General features: G+C 44.0%; 1 protein-coding gene and 1 non-coding gene across 2 annotated transcripts in view; one reads left to right on the top strand and one right to left on the bottom strand.

Moving 5' to 3' along the window:
• VPS37B (VPS37B subunit of ESCRT-I) overlaps positions 1-13977 on the top strand; it is a 44578-nt gene that overhangs the window by 16822 nt on the left and 13779 nt on the right. The window lies entirely within an intron of this gene.
• LOC119943139 lies at positions 9447-9583 on the bottom strand. The gene has a single exon (XR_005455616.1). It is a non-coding gene; the product is annotated as a small nucleolar RNA SNORA7 (small nucleolar RNA).

The following is a 13977-nucleotide window of genomic DNA, read 5'->3' as shown; positions in this document are numbered from 1 at the left end:
TCAAAGCCTTATTGAAGGTACAAATCCTCCAAGAGGCCTTCCCTGACTAAGCTCTGACTCCTTTTCTTCCATTTTTCTTCCACTCCCTTCTGCATCACTCTTTCTCCCTTCATCAGCCCCCAAACTCTTATTATTTTTATTATTGTTGTTGTTAATAATAATAATTGAGTGCTTCCTGTGTGCAAAGCACTGTACTAAATGTTTGGGAGAGTACAATATAATGTCAAACACATTCCCTGCCCACAGTGAGCTCACAGTCTAGAGGGGGAGGCAGATGTTAATATAAATAAACATAAATAAATTACAGGTATATGCATGTGTGTGATGGGGAAGGAAGAGAGAATGAGTGGTGCAGAAGGGAGTGGGAGGAGAGGAGGGCTCAGTCAGAGAAGGCTTCCTGGAGGAGTTGTGCCTTCAATAAGGCCTCGAAGTGGGGGAGAGCAATTATCTGTCTGTTATGAGGAGGGAGGGCATTCCAGGCCAAAGCAGCAGGGCGCAGTGGAAAGAGCATGGCCTAGGGAGTCAGAGGTCATGAGTTCAAATTCCAGCTCTGTCACTGGTCAGCCGTGTGACTTTGGGCAAGTCACTTAACTTCTCTGGGCCTCAGTTACCTCATCTGTAAAATGTGGGACAACCTGATCACCTTGTATCCTCCCCAGCACTTAGAACAGTACTTTGCACAAAGTGCTTAATAAATGACATCATTATAATTATTATTATTATGGGGGCGAGAGGTCTTAGGTGAGATAGACTCGATCAAGGTACAGTGAGATGGTTAGCACCAGAAAAACGAAGTGTGTGGGCTGGGTTGTAGTAGGAGAACAGCAAGGCCCGCTGTGGGACAACCTGATCACCTTGTAACCTCCACAGTGCTTAGAACAGTGCTTTGCACATAGTAAGCGTTTAACAAATGCCATCATTATTATTATTACAAGAAGGCAAGGTGGTTAAGTGCCTTAAAGCATGGCTCAGTGGAAAGCCCGGGCTTTGGAGTCAGAGGTCATGGGATCAAATTCCGGCTCCACCACTTGTCAGCTGTGTGACTTCGGGCAAGTCACTTCACTTCTCTGAACCTCAGTTACCTCATCTGTAAAATGGGGATGAAGACTGTGAGCCTCCCGTGGGACAACCTGATCACCTTGTAACCTCCCTCGTGCTTAGAACAGTGCTTTACACATAGTAAGCGCTTAATAAATGCTATCATTATTATTATTATTTAAAGCCAGTAGTGAGGTTTTTTTGTTCGCAGCAGTGGATGGGCAACCACTGGGGCTTCTTGAGGGATGGGGAAACATGGTCTGAATGTTTTTGAAGGAAAATGATTCGAGTAGCAGAATGGACTATGGACTGGAGTGGCAAGAGGGAGGGAGGTCAGCAAGGAGGCTGATACAATAATCAAGGCAGGATAAGATAAGTGCTTGCATTAATGTGGTAGCAGTTTGGATGGAGGGGAAGGGGTGGATTGTGGCAATGTTGTGAAGGTAGAACTGACAGGATTTAGTAATGGTGTGAATATGTGGGTGGAACTAGAGAGAGGAGTCAAGGATAATACCATGGTTATGGGCTTGTGAGACAGGAAGGATGGTGGCACCGTCAACAGTGACGGGAAAGTAAGCAGGAGGACAGGGTTTGGGTGGGAAGATAAGAAGTTCAGTTTTAACCATAGTAAGTTTGAGGTGACGGGAAGACATCCGAGTAGTGGTGGCTTGAAGGCAGGAGGAAATGAGAGACTGCAGAGAGGGAAAGAGATTAGGGCTGGAGATGTATATTTGCATGTCTTATCTTATGTACATATGTACTCAAGTACATATCTGTAATTCATTCAATCGAATTGAGCGCTTACTGTGTGCAGAGCACTGTACTAAGCGCTTGGGAAGTACAAATTGGCAACATAAAGAGACAGTCCCTACCTAACAACGGGCTCACATATTAATGTCTAGACTGTAAGCTCGTTATGGGCAGGGAATGTGTCTGTTTTATTGTGTTGTACTCTCCCAAACTCTGCACACAGTAAGCACACAGATACGGTTGGTTGTAGGCAGGGATTGTGTCTACCAGCTCTGTTGTGCTTTCCCAAGTGTTTAGTGCAATACTCTGCCTACAGTCAGCACTCAATAAATGCCATTGATTAGATCTTTATCAATCCATCCACAAACTTTAGCAAGTAGGTATTTATTGGGCCCATCTTCTGTGGCTTGTTTATACATACATATATATACAGACACACAGGTGTGTGTGCAGATATATATGTGCATATTTGATATTGCCCTGTCTGTCTCCCCCTCGTTAGAATGTAAGCTCCTTGTGGGAAGAGATCATGTCTTTGATGTTTGTTATTAAATTCGCATTCATTCAATCGTATTTTTGAGCGCTTGTGTGCAGAGCACTCTACTAAGCGCTTAGTACTAAGCACATCTTCCCCGAAAGGCCTTCCCTCACTAAACTTTCCCAGCTCCTTCTCCTTTCTGCATCACCATTGCACTTAGAGATGTATCCTTTGTCAGCCAGTCATATTTGAGCTCTCAATGTATGCAGAGCACTGTACTAAGCGCTTGAGAGATTACAGTATAACAATATAAGCACTTTAAACCACTTGTTATTCTCCCTGTCCTCTGCCCCAGAGTATTTATGTATATAACTGCAGTTTCACTTTAATGTCTGTGTCCCTCTCTTGACTGTAAGCTCTTTGTGGACAGGGAACATGCCTACCAGCTCTGTTCTATCTCCCAAACGCATAGTACAGTGCTCTGCACACAGTAAGCACTCAATAAATACCATTGATTCTGTTCTTCTTCTAAAAAAAATTGGTTCTGCCCATTGTTGGGTAGGGACCGTCTCTATATGTTGCCAACTTGTACTTCCCAAGCGCTTAGTACAGTGCTCTGCACACAGTAAGCGCTCAATAAATACGAATGAATGAATGAAAGAGGCAGGGATGTCAAATATTAGATATCATTATGCCAAGAAGCATAAATATGAATATTTCAAAATTGGTACAAAGGACTGCCTCGATTTCAGGTGGAAAATTGTGTAGGACATTGGGGTCATTTCTTTCCCACCTGCCTCTTTCCCCTTCTTGACCAGGACTGCTTGATTGTGTTTCTTTTCAAGTATAATTCCCGAGTTTATCCTGTTGAGTCTCTTGCGATGTTAATGTTTTACTGACTTTTAAAATGAAAATCAGCTCCGTATGTAAAAGATTTGTTCCAGTTACACCTCCCTGCTAGCTAACTTTTCTGAGATAAACACATTAAACCTCAATAAGGAGGATTAGAGACTGCAGCACGGCGCAGTGGAAAGAGCTTGGACTTGGGAGTCAGAGGTCATGGGTTCTAATCTCGGCTCTGCCACTTGTCAGCTGTTTGACTTTGGGCAAGTCAGTTAACTTCTCTGTGCCTCAGTTACCTCATCTGTAAAATGGGGGTTGACTGTGAGCTCAAGGATCACCTTGTATCCTCCCCAGTGTTTAGAACAGTGCTTTGCACATAGTAAGCGCTTAACAAATACCATCATTATTATTACAGAAGCAGTGTGGCTCAGTGGAGAGATCACAGGATTGGGAGTCAGAGGTCGTGGGTTCTAATCCAGCTCCGCCACTTGTCAGCTGTGTGACTTTGGGCAAGTCACTTCTCTGTGCGTCAGTGACCCCAGGATTAAGACTGTGAGCCCCATGTGGGACAACCTGATTACCTTGTATCCCCCCCAGTGCTTAGAACAGTGCTTGGCACATAGTAAGCGCTTAACAAATACCATTATTATTATGTCCTTGGCTAAGTGTAGTTGATTTTAGCCTTGGTTATTAATCTTTTCATCATTTGTGCAGAAAATATATTTTTATGTTTGGGTTTTTTTTGTTGAATTCTTGATAAGCAGCTGGTGGGTGTATGTTTTTGTTGGTTTATTTTTTTGTTTAAACGAATAGGCAGTAACCAAGGAGATTTCACACACCCTCCAGAGTTAGTATATTTTGGGACTTTTCGCACTCCAAAACTTTTTGAATACTGCATATTGATTGCAATGTGTCACACAGTTTAAAGAAAAGTTGAAATTTGGAAAAGTTAAAGTTTTTTTTCAATAAAGTGAGCAAATAAGAGTTTGACCTGACCCCACCTTATCTCCTGTTGGCATGTTGCTTACATTTACTCTCCCCTTTCCCCGAGAGAAACTCTGAGTGGATGTGAAGATTTTAATTCTAGGCTGTAGCACAAGCCCAAACTTAGGTTGCCCAAAATTATGGGGAAATTAACTGACAGGATTTGTTTTTTAATGAAGAAAAATCAATCAATGGTATTGAGTTCTTACTATGTTCAGAGCACTGCTACAACGGAGAGTACAGTACGACGGAGTTGGCAGACACATTCTCTGCCCACAATGTGCTTTTAGTTTAGAGAAAATAACGTACTAGCTAAAATAAATTGGGTTCTCTGCTGAACTAAAATTAAGCATGAATTCACAGATGGCACTGGGATTATAATTAAACGAATCAGTAGGTGTGCATCTTGTTCGGTACTGTTTTTATTTGTGAAAGGAAGTTGACCTGGATAAATTCAGGTGATTCCTTGTATCCCAATCCATAAAACCTGTTTTGTTCCGATCTAACAGAGAGAAAGATGAGTAGAAAAGAGGATGAGAGAAGTAGATTTGGTTTCATTTGCAGTGAATTGGTGGCTTAGATAAAGCCATGGCTTGGTAGGTGGCCTCTTTGGACTCCTGTAGACTATAAACTCATTTGTGGGCATGAAACGTGTCTACCAACTCTCTTACATTGTCCTCTTCCAAGTGCTTAGTACAGTCCTCTAGGCTGTATGCTTGTTGTGGGCAAGGAGTGTGATTGTTATATTGTTATACTCTACGCTCCCAAACACTGAGTACAGTGTTCTGCACACAGTGAGAGCTCAATAAGTACGATTGATCTATTGGAGGAAAAAGACCGACTAATGGGAGTGAATGCCATCCACTGATGGTTGAAGCATGACTGGCGTGTTCTTAAGGAAGGAATTTATATGACTGTAGTTCAGGGAACTAATCAACATTATGTGCATCATTGTGGAAGAATGGGAAGTCAATCCATCAATGAAATTCATCTAAAACCAACTGTGTGCAGAGTACTTTACCAAGCACTAGGGAGAGTACAATACCACAGAGTCGCATTGTATAATTTGGAAATGTGAAACAAAAGTACCAGTGACATCCCAGTTGTCATTTTAGGTAGAAAGCAAACAAAGTCATCTCTGTGTGTGAATCACAACCCAAATATAGAAGGGAATGACAGGAGAAGTCTTTTGTGAGATTAATAATTGTCTGTCCTTTCTAGTTCTTTGGGTGTTTTGGGAATTTTGTTTCCATTTAGATCCAGGTAGTATTTGGAGAGGAAGTAGGCTCTAGTACCGAAAGCCAATATGTCATCATTATGTTTATAATTTTGGAAGATTGGGAATGAGAAACACAGCTGTAGGTGTCAACTTTATTTTGAACGTGGGGATGAGATGGGGGAGGGTGGGGTTTCGGAGGTAATCTTATGGGCAGATTAATATCAGTAGAAATACTTGCCAGTTTTGTCAATCCTTTGCATGATTTTAACAATTTAAGGTGACACAATGCTTTACTGCCTTTTAAAAAAGTTAGTATTTTGCAACTGAGGAAACTGGGCCCACCTAGGTGGTGATTTTTGTTTTTAAATGGTATTTAAGCACTTACTCTATGCCATCATCATCATCATCATCAATCGTATTTATTGAGCACTTACTGTGTGCAGAGCACTGTACTAAGCGCTTGGGAAGTACAAGTTGGCAACATATAGAGACAGTCCCTACCCAGCAGTGGGCTCACAGTCTAAAAGGGGGAGACAGAGAACAAAACCAAAGATACTAACAAAATAAAATAAATAGAATAGATATGTAGGTATATGTAGATATATTTAAGCACTTACTATATGCCAGACACTGTACTAAGCAGTGGGGTAGATACCGGCTAATCATTTTGGACACGGTCCATGTCCCACATGGGGCTCAGGCTTAATCCCCATTTTACCGATGAGTTTTTCGAGGCATATTGAAGTGAAGTGACTTGCCCAAGTTCACATGGCAGAAAGGTCCTTTGCCTCCCAGGCCACACTGCTAGGCCATTCTGCTTCTCAGCCATTTCCTGCCAGTGAGGATAATTTTGGCCGACCCACCCATTTCTTGCATTCATTCTTTCTGAGCAGCTGTCATGTGAGGGAAATTATGCTGTGTTGCTGTCACTAGCCTCTGGAAAAAAATTATAGCGCTTTATGGCCCTAAATAAATACCACCGGTTGACTAAAGTATTTCATTTGTTTGCAGAAGAGCCTGTTGAGTGGAGTGGCAAGGAACTTTATGTAACTAACTCCCAGTTTTTGACTCTCCTTCGATTGTGCCAAGGAGCAGGATTACTCTTTCCTGTTGGCTCAAGATTTCTATTCTTAGGTTGAGGTAGACTCTCCCAAGGTGCCTCGCCACCAGTTCAGACTGAGGGTTCTGTCCAGCGCTTAGAACAGTGCTTTGCACATAGTAAGCGCTTAGCAAATGCCATTATTATTATTATTATTAGTTGCAGCTTTAATCCCTGGCTTATTTCCAGCCTCTGAGAGCTGGAGCCAGCGAGACAGGATTTTCCTAGCCAGTGTCCAAAACACGGTAGTGTAGATTGCTTGAATGTTTCATGTTAGACTAGACTGTGAGCCCATTGTTGGGTAGGGACTGTCTCTATATGTTGCCAACTTGTACTTCTCAAGCACTTAATACAGTGCCCTGCACACAGTAAGCACTCAATAAATATGATTGAATGAATGAAGGTTAGGATTGGAACATGAAGGGAAAGAGCGAGTGAGGGGTTTGTTTCACAGTTGTTTTGAAAGTGATGCCATTGTCAGGGGGTCCGAACCCCCTCAGCCTGGGCTGTTGGTTTTCTCGTTTGCAGCACCTGTTTCAGAAAAGCAGCCTGCCCCTGTGGTTAGAGCCCACTGTTGGGTAGGGGCTGTCTCTATATGTTGCCAACTTGTACTTCCCAAGCGCTTAGTACAGTGCTCTGCACACAGTAAGTGCTCAATAAATACGATTGATTGATTGATTGATTAGAGCATGGGCCGTGGAACTGGAAGAATCTGGGTTCTCATCCCAGCTCTGCCATTTGTCTGTTGTGTGATCTTGGGCAAATCACTTAACTTATTTATGCCTCCGTTACCTTACCTGTAAAATGGGGATAAAGACTGTGAGCCCCGTGTGGGTCAGGGACCGTGTCCAACCTGATTAGCTTGCATCTACTCCGGTGTTTAATTCAGTGCCTGGCACAGAGTGAGCGCTTAAAGAATACCATGAAAAAGTACCAGGCTCGTGCTCTTTCTCTAAGGCCGCCCCGCTCCAGTTTCTATTATTTGAGGTTTTGCTTTGCCGTATCTTTATTACATTTCCCCAAGGCTACCTTTTCAGCAGTGCCCCAGCATGCCATTTGGATAGCCTATTGTCCCCATTGCCGTCATGCCCACCCAATGAAGTTGTGGTGAGGTGTGAGCATGGCTTCCAGGATTTGGAAGGATTTGGTTTAAGGTGAACCTGTCTTGCCACTTGATCTTGAGTATGGATTGTTCATGAAACTGATGGACTTGCTTAAGGGATGAATGGGCAACTTGAGCGGGGGTCCAGGTCTCTGAATCCTAGAGAAGGTTGTACAGCCCAACCACTCTAATAATGATAATAATTGTGGTATTTAAGTGCTTACTATGTGCCACACACTCTACTAAGTGCTGGGGTGGATACAAGCAAATCAGTCCTTGTCCCTCATGGGGCTCACAGTCTTAATCCCCATTTTTCAGATGAGATAACCAAGGCACAGAGAAGTTAAGTGACTTGCCCAACATCACACAGCAGACGATTGGTGGATCCAGGATTAGAACCCAGACCCATCTCCATCCACTAGCCCTCAATGCATTTGAAGACCTTCAGTCTGGTCAGTTGTCATGTTGCCACTACATTCTGGCTGAAAGCTTCTGAAAGGATAACCTTTCCTTCTTGATTTTGATATTTCTGTTTCCTGGTCTGTCATTGTATCATTTAGTTCCAGGTTGTCAGTGGCATCTGTAGAGGTATGAAGTTTCTGTGATGCAGGCTCATTACCTTGCTTTTCTTCTGACATCTCTGCAGTTCATGGCTCTGGGCTGACTCTATTAAGGGGTTTGTTTACCTTTACCTTGGGTGTCTGCCTCTAAGCACAGTCAGTCTATCAATCTATCATCTATCAATCGTATTGAGTGTTTTCTGTTTGCAGAGCACTGTATTAATATAACAATATAACAGACACATTCCTGGCCAACAACTAACTTTTGGTCTAAAGGGGGAGACAGACATTAATATAAATAAATTATGGTTATGTACCTAAGGGCTTTGGAGCTGAGAGGGGATGAATAAAGGGAGGAAAGCAGGGCCACGCAGAAGAGAGTGGGAGAAAAGGACGTGATGGCTTAGTCAGGAAGGCCTCTTGGAGGAGACATGCTTTCGATAAAGGTTTGAAGGTGGGGAGAGTAATTGTGTTTCAGATATAAAGAGGAAAGGCGTTCCAGGCCAGAAGCAGGATATGGGCGAAGGGTCGGCTGCGAGATAGTGAGATCGAGGTACGGTGAGTCGACATTAGAGGAGCAAAGTGTGCCAGCTGGGTTGTAGGAGATCAGGGAGGGGAGGTATGCGGAGGCAAGGTGATTGAGTGCTTTTAAGCCAATGGTAAGGAGTTTCTGTTTGATGCAGAGGTAGGTGAGCAACCACTGGAGGTTCTTGAGGGGTGGGGAAACAACATTTGGCAACTCTTGACTCCATGTTTTTGGTGTTGCACATGTGTCCATAATATACTCATGTAGAAATTTTTCTTGAATGAGCTATGTAGGCATTCAGTTATTTGTTCAGATGTTTCCTCCTCATGTGTTGGTACTGCTTCCTGCCTTGTCCTTGTTCTTCCTTCTGCTTTCTGCTTCTTTTAGACTGTGAGCCCACTGTTGGGTAGGGACTGTCTCTATATGTTGCCAATTTGTACTTCCCAAGCGCTTAGTACAGTGCTCTGCACGTAGTAAGCGCTCAATAAATACGATTGATGATGCTTTCACTTGTTGTGAGTAATTTGTTTGTGGCCCCCTTGAAATTGTAAGCTCCCTGAAGGCAAGGAATGTGAGCCTTGTGCTGTTGCATTCTCCCAAACCCTTAGTAAAGCAGCTAGCACCCGCTCTTGTCTTAACACTGTCAAGTTGTCTGTGACCCATAGCGATACCATGGATACGCCAGAACGCCTCACCTCCCTCTGCAATCTTTCTGGTAGTGTATCCTTAGAGTTTTCTTGGTAAAAATACAGAAGTGGTTTACCATTGTCTCCTTCCGTGCGGTAAACTTGAATCTCCTCCCCCGACTCTCCCCCATGCCACTGCTGCCAAGCACAGGGGAGTTTTGGCTTGTAGCAGATTGCCTTCCACTGACTAGCCACTGCCCAAGCTAGAAATGGCATGACAGGCCTCTGCTTGATTCTTCCTCCTGTAGTCGAGACTGGTAGAGTACTGGAAACTCTCCGGGTGCGACCCTGAGAGGAAGCACCCAGTAGGTACTCAGTAAATACCATCTACTGATGCCCGTAGTCCATCAGAATTAGAATTAGAAAAGGATCAGAAACATATCCTAGGCCCCTATTGCTCAGTTCAGCGTGGCTATATGGAATAAAGTGAACAGGGCTGGGACAGCGTGACTGAGCGGAAAGAGAGTGGAACTGGAAGCCAAGAAACCTGAGTTCCAGTCCCAGTTCTGTCACTGCTCTGCCATGTGATCCTGAGCTAGAGTCACTTAATCTCTCTGGGCCTCGGTTTCCTCATCTGTAAAGTAAGATGGATTGTGAGGCTCGTGAAGAACAGGGAGTGTGTCTGATCTGATAACCCCAGTGCCTAACATTTTGTGTTGACTTAATAAATGGCTTAAATAATGTAATTTTGCATCCCAGTTTGACCCATGATATTGGGGAATGGCTCAGATATTAATAATGGTGCCTTTCTAAGCACTGGGGTGGATACAAGCAAATTGGGTTGGACACAGTCCCCGTCCCACGTGGGGCACACACTCTTAATCCCCATTTTAAAGATGAGGTAACTTGAGTCCCATAGAATAATAATAATAATAATAATGATGACATTTGTTAAGCGCTTACTATGTGTGAAGCACTGTTCTAAGCGCTGGGGGGGATACAAGGTGATCAGGTTGTCCCACTTGGGGCTCACAGTCTTAATCCCCATTTTAAAGATGAGGTAACTTGAGTCCCATAGAATAATAATAATAATGATGGCATTTGTTAAGCGCTTACTATGTGTGAAGCACTGTTCTAAGCACTGGGGGGGATACAAGGTGATCAGGTTGTCCCACTTGGGGCTCACAGTCTTAATCCCCATTTTACAGATGAGGTAACTTGAGTCCCATAGAATAATAATAATAATGATGGCATTTGTTAAGTGCTTACTATGTGTGAAGCACTGTTCTAAGCGCTGGGGGGGATACAAGGTGATTAGGTTGTCCCGCTTGGGGCTCACAGTCTTAATCCCCATTTTACAGATGAGGTAACTGAGGCTCGGAGAAGTTAAGTGACTTGCCCAAGGTCACGCAGCAGACGTATGGCGGAGTGGGATTAGAACCCAGGTCCTACTGACTCCCGGGCCCTTCTTCTATCCACTAAGCCATACTGCTCAGAAAACAATCAATTGTATTTATTGAGCACTTATTGTGTGCAGAGCACTGTACTAAGCGCTTGGGAAGTACAAGTTGGCAACATATAGAGACAGTCCCTACCCAACAGTGGGCTCACAGTCTAGAAGAGGGAGACAGAGAACAAAACCAAACATACTAACAAAAAGAGCAAAAGAGCGCAAAAAGAGCAAAAAGAAAGAGCACTCTTCTTCTCCTAGGACCAGTCATGCTGTGTTAGAGCAGTCTCAGAATCTCGATGAACTTCTCAGGTCAGCCACAGTTACTAAACAAAATCCAGAGCCTAGATCTTCTCATGTGGCAAATGTTTTCGTAATACCTCCAAAAACTGTACCCCCTCTCCGTTCTGCATCCCCTATAAGCACCTGCTATTCACGCCACCCTCAGCCCCACAGCACTTACATGTATATGTAATTTATTTTATTGTTTGTCTTCCCCTCTAGACTGTAAACTCCTTGTGGGCAGGGAATGCGTTTATTTAGTACGGTGCTCAGCACACCGTAAATGCTCAGTGCAGCTCCCTGTACTCTCCCTGCATCTGCTCACATGAACCGCAAGCCCCAAATGGGACAGGGACTGCAATAGCGCTATTATTTATTTATTATTTATTACTCTATTTATTTTACTTGTGCATATCTATTCTGTTTATTTTATTTTGTTAATATGTTTTGTTTTGTTCTCTGTCTCCCCCTTCTAGACTGTGAGCCCACTGTTGTGTAGGGACCGTCCCTATGTGTTGCCCGCTTGTACTTCCCAAGCGCTTAGTACAGTGCTCTGCACACAGTAAGCGCTCAATAAATACTATTGATTGATTGAAACATAGGAAGTGTTCGACAAATCCCTTAATTATCTGTCGGGTGGTGAAGATGATGCCTGGTATGCTGTGGGTGCTTGCGGAACCCCTCGTCAATATTGGTCTTCAGCAACTGATCCAGAAGAGTTCTGTGTGAAATCTTGCAGTGAGTGGCCATGATTCTCCTTTTAGACGGAATTTAGTCTCTTTTAGACTGTGAGCCCACTGTTGGGTAGGGACTATCTCTATATGTTGCCAACTTGTACTTCCCAAGCGCTTAGTACAGTACTCTGCACACAGTAAGGGCTCAATAAATACGATTGATTGATTGCAGTCTAATCTTTCCCCAGTTTCCTTGAAGATGGGGATGGTGGTGGCATCTCTGAGGTTTCCAGTCAATTAGCGATATTTATTGAGTGCTTACTATGTGCAGAGCACTGTATTAAGCACTTGGGAGAGTGCAGTGAAGCGGTCTTGGTGGACATGATCCCTGCTCGCAACAAATTTAGTCTAGAGGTCTCGTGCTTCTCATCTTCAGTGCTCCATATACTGCAGGAAAACTTGTGCAAAGGTGGAAGCAGCGGGCCGCTGTTCCGCGATGTGTAGAAAGTTTTGGTTCGGTGATTGTCTGCAGGCCATTGGGTTTCCTCCTAAACCTTGTTGTGTAGGTCCCTTAATTTGATTAGTACAGTGCTCAATAAATATGATTGAATAAATAAATGAATTTGCATGCCACAATTTGGGTTTCTTTAAGGCCCTCTCTTGTCAGGGTCATGCTCTAAAATGTTTCTGATACATGTGATATTCACTGCCCCCCCAGCACCACAGCACTTATGTGCCCTTTCCCCTGTCTCGCCCTCTAAACAGTGAGCTCTTCGTGGGCGGGGAATGTGCCTCCCAACTCTGTTGTATGGGAATTTCCCCAACTTTACACACAGTAAGTGCTCAATAAATACCATCAGTTGATGGCTGGAAGCAGTGTGGCTCAGTAGAAAGAGCACGGGCTTGGGAGTCAAAGGCTGTGAGTTCTAATCCCTGTTCTGCCACTTGTCAGCTGTGTGACTTTGGGCAAGTCACTTCTCTGTGCCTGTTACCTCATCTGGAAAATGGGGATTAAGACTGTGAGCCCCACGAGGGACAACCTGATTAGCTTGTATCTACCCCAGGGCTTAGAACTGTGCGTGGCACATAGTAAGCGCTTAACGAATACCAATATTATTATTGTTCTTCTTATTATTTTTACCTCCAAGCCGTTTTCATTGCACCAGTTTTGACTAGTATCTTGAAGGCCGTCCAGGGGACAGGATTGCGGAGAAATGCTCACTCATCGTTGTTGTCTTTGGAGATTGTGGTCCCTTGGTCGTGGCTCAGTGGCTTTGGAGTCAGGGGTCATGAGTTCAAATCCCGGCTCCACCAATTGTCAGCTGTGTGACTTTGGGCAAGTCACTGAACTTCTCTGGGCCTGTTAACTCTGTAAAATGGGGATTAAGACTATGAGCCCCCCCCGTGGGACAACCTGATCACCTTGTAATCCCCCCGGCGCTTAGGACAGTGCTTTGCACATAGTAAGTGCTTAATAAATACCATTGTTATTATTATTATTACTAGTCTAACCAGACTGCGGTAGCGTAGCTGCACAGCTCCTTACAGGGGTCTCTGTTCAGTGGGGGCCTAACATTTTGGCATCTTGGAGACTGCTTTTTGATGCAGTGGGTTTCTCGTCCGTGTTACCTTGGAGCGTATCGAATGAAGGTTGGTCCCGGAAGCAGCTGGAGTTTGGAACGGAATTTTTCCTCAAAAAGGAAGGTTTAGAGTGGAAACGTTAGCAGGCTTTCTACCGGAGTCTTGCAAACGGGAGATATAATTATAGACAGAAGTGGCAGATGGGATGCCCTTGAGCCAAGACCCCTGTTCACATTTCATTCACATTGTGGTGGGTGGGTGGCTTGGAAAGCATCTGCTTGGAACACACATCGTTGACCTAACTCTGACTGTCATTGCTTCCGGAAGGTTGTTGTTTGGTAACCCTTTCAGGTCTCGTTTGACTTATCTAAACGTGCTCATCCGTACTTGGACTTTTTTTGCTGACTTTTTCCTTCTTTCCATCTTCCAAACTCTAAAAATAAAGTCCGTTTGCATGAGAATGAAAGAGAAATCACTCCCCAAGGCAGTGTAACTGTTTTGCAGACATCCAGCAAACTTATTCTTAGAAACGATTGCTCTGCCGGGACCAGTCCTGGAATTGTGACAGTGGGGTTCTTGCCCAGACCCAATGGAAGGTCAGTCAGTCGATTGTATTTATTGAGCACTTACGGAGTGCAGAGCACAGTAAACAATAAACAGACACATTCCCTGCTGCCCACGATGAGCTTACAGTCTAGAGGGGGAGACAGACATTAATAAAAATAAATTACACATATATACGTAAGTGCTGTGGGGCTGGGACGG

The sequence above is a fragment of the Tachyglossus aculeatus genome, chromosome 21 (genome assembly GCF_015852505.1).
Source record: "Tachyglossus aculeatus isolate mTacAcu1 chromosome 21, mTacAcu1.pri, whole genome shotgun sequence".
Classification (NCBI taxonomy): domain Eukaryota; kingdom Metazoa; phylum Chordata; class Mammalia; order Monotremata; family Tachyglossidae; genus Tachyglossus; species Tachyglossus aculeatus.
The sequence above is the reverse complement of the archived record's forward strand: the minus strand, read 5'-3'. Positions and strand labels throughout refer to the sequence as shown.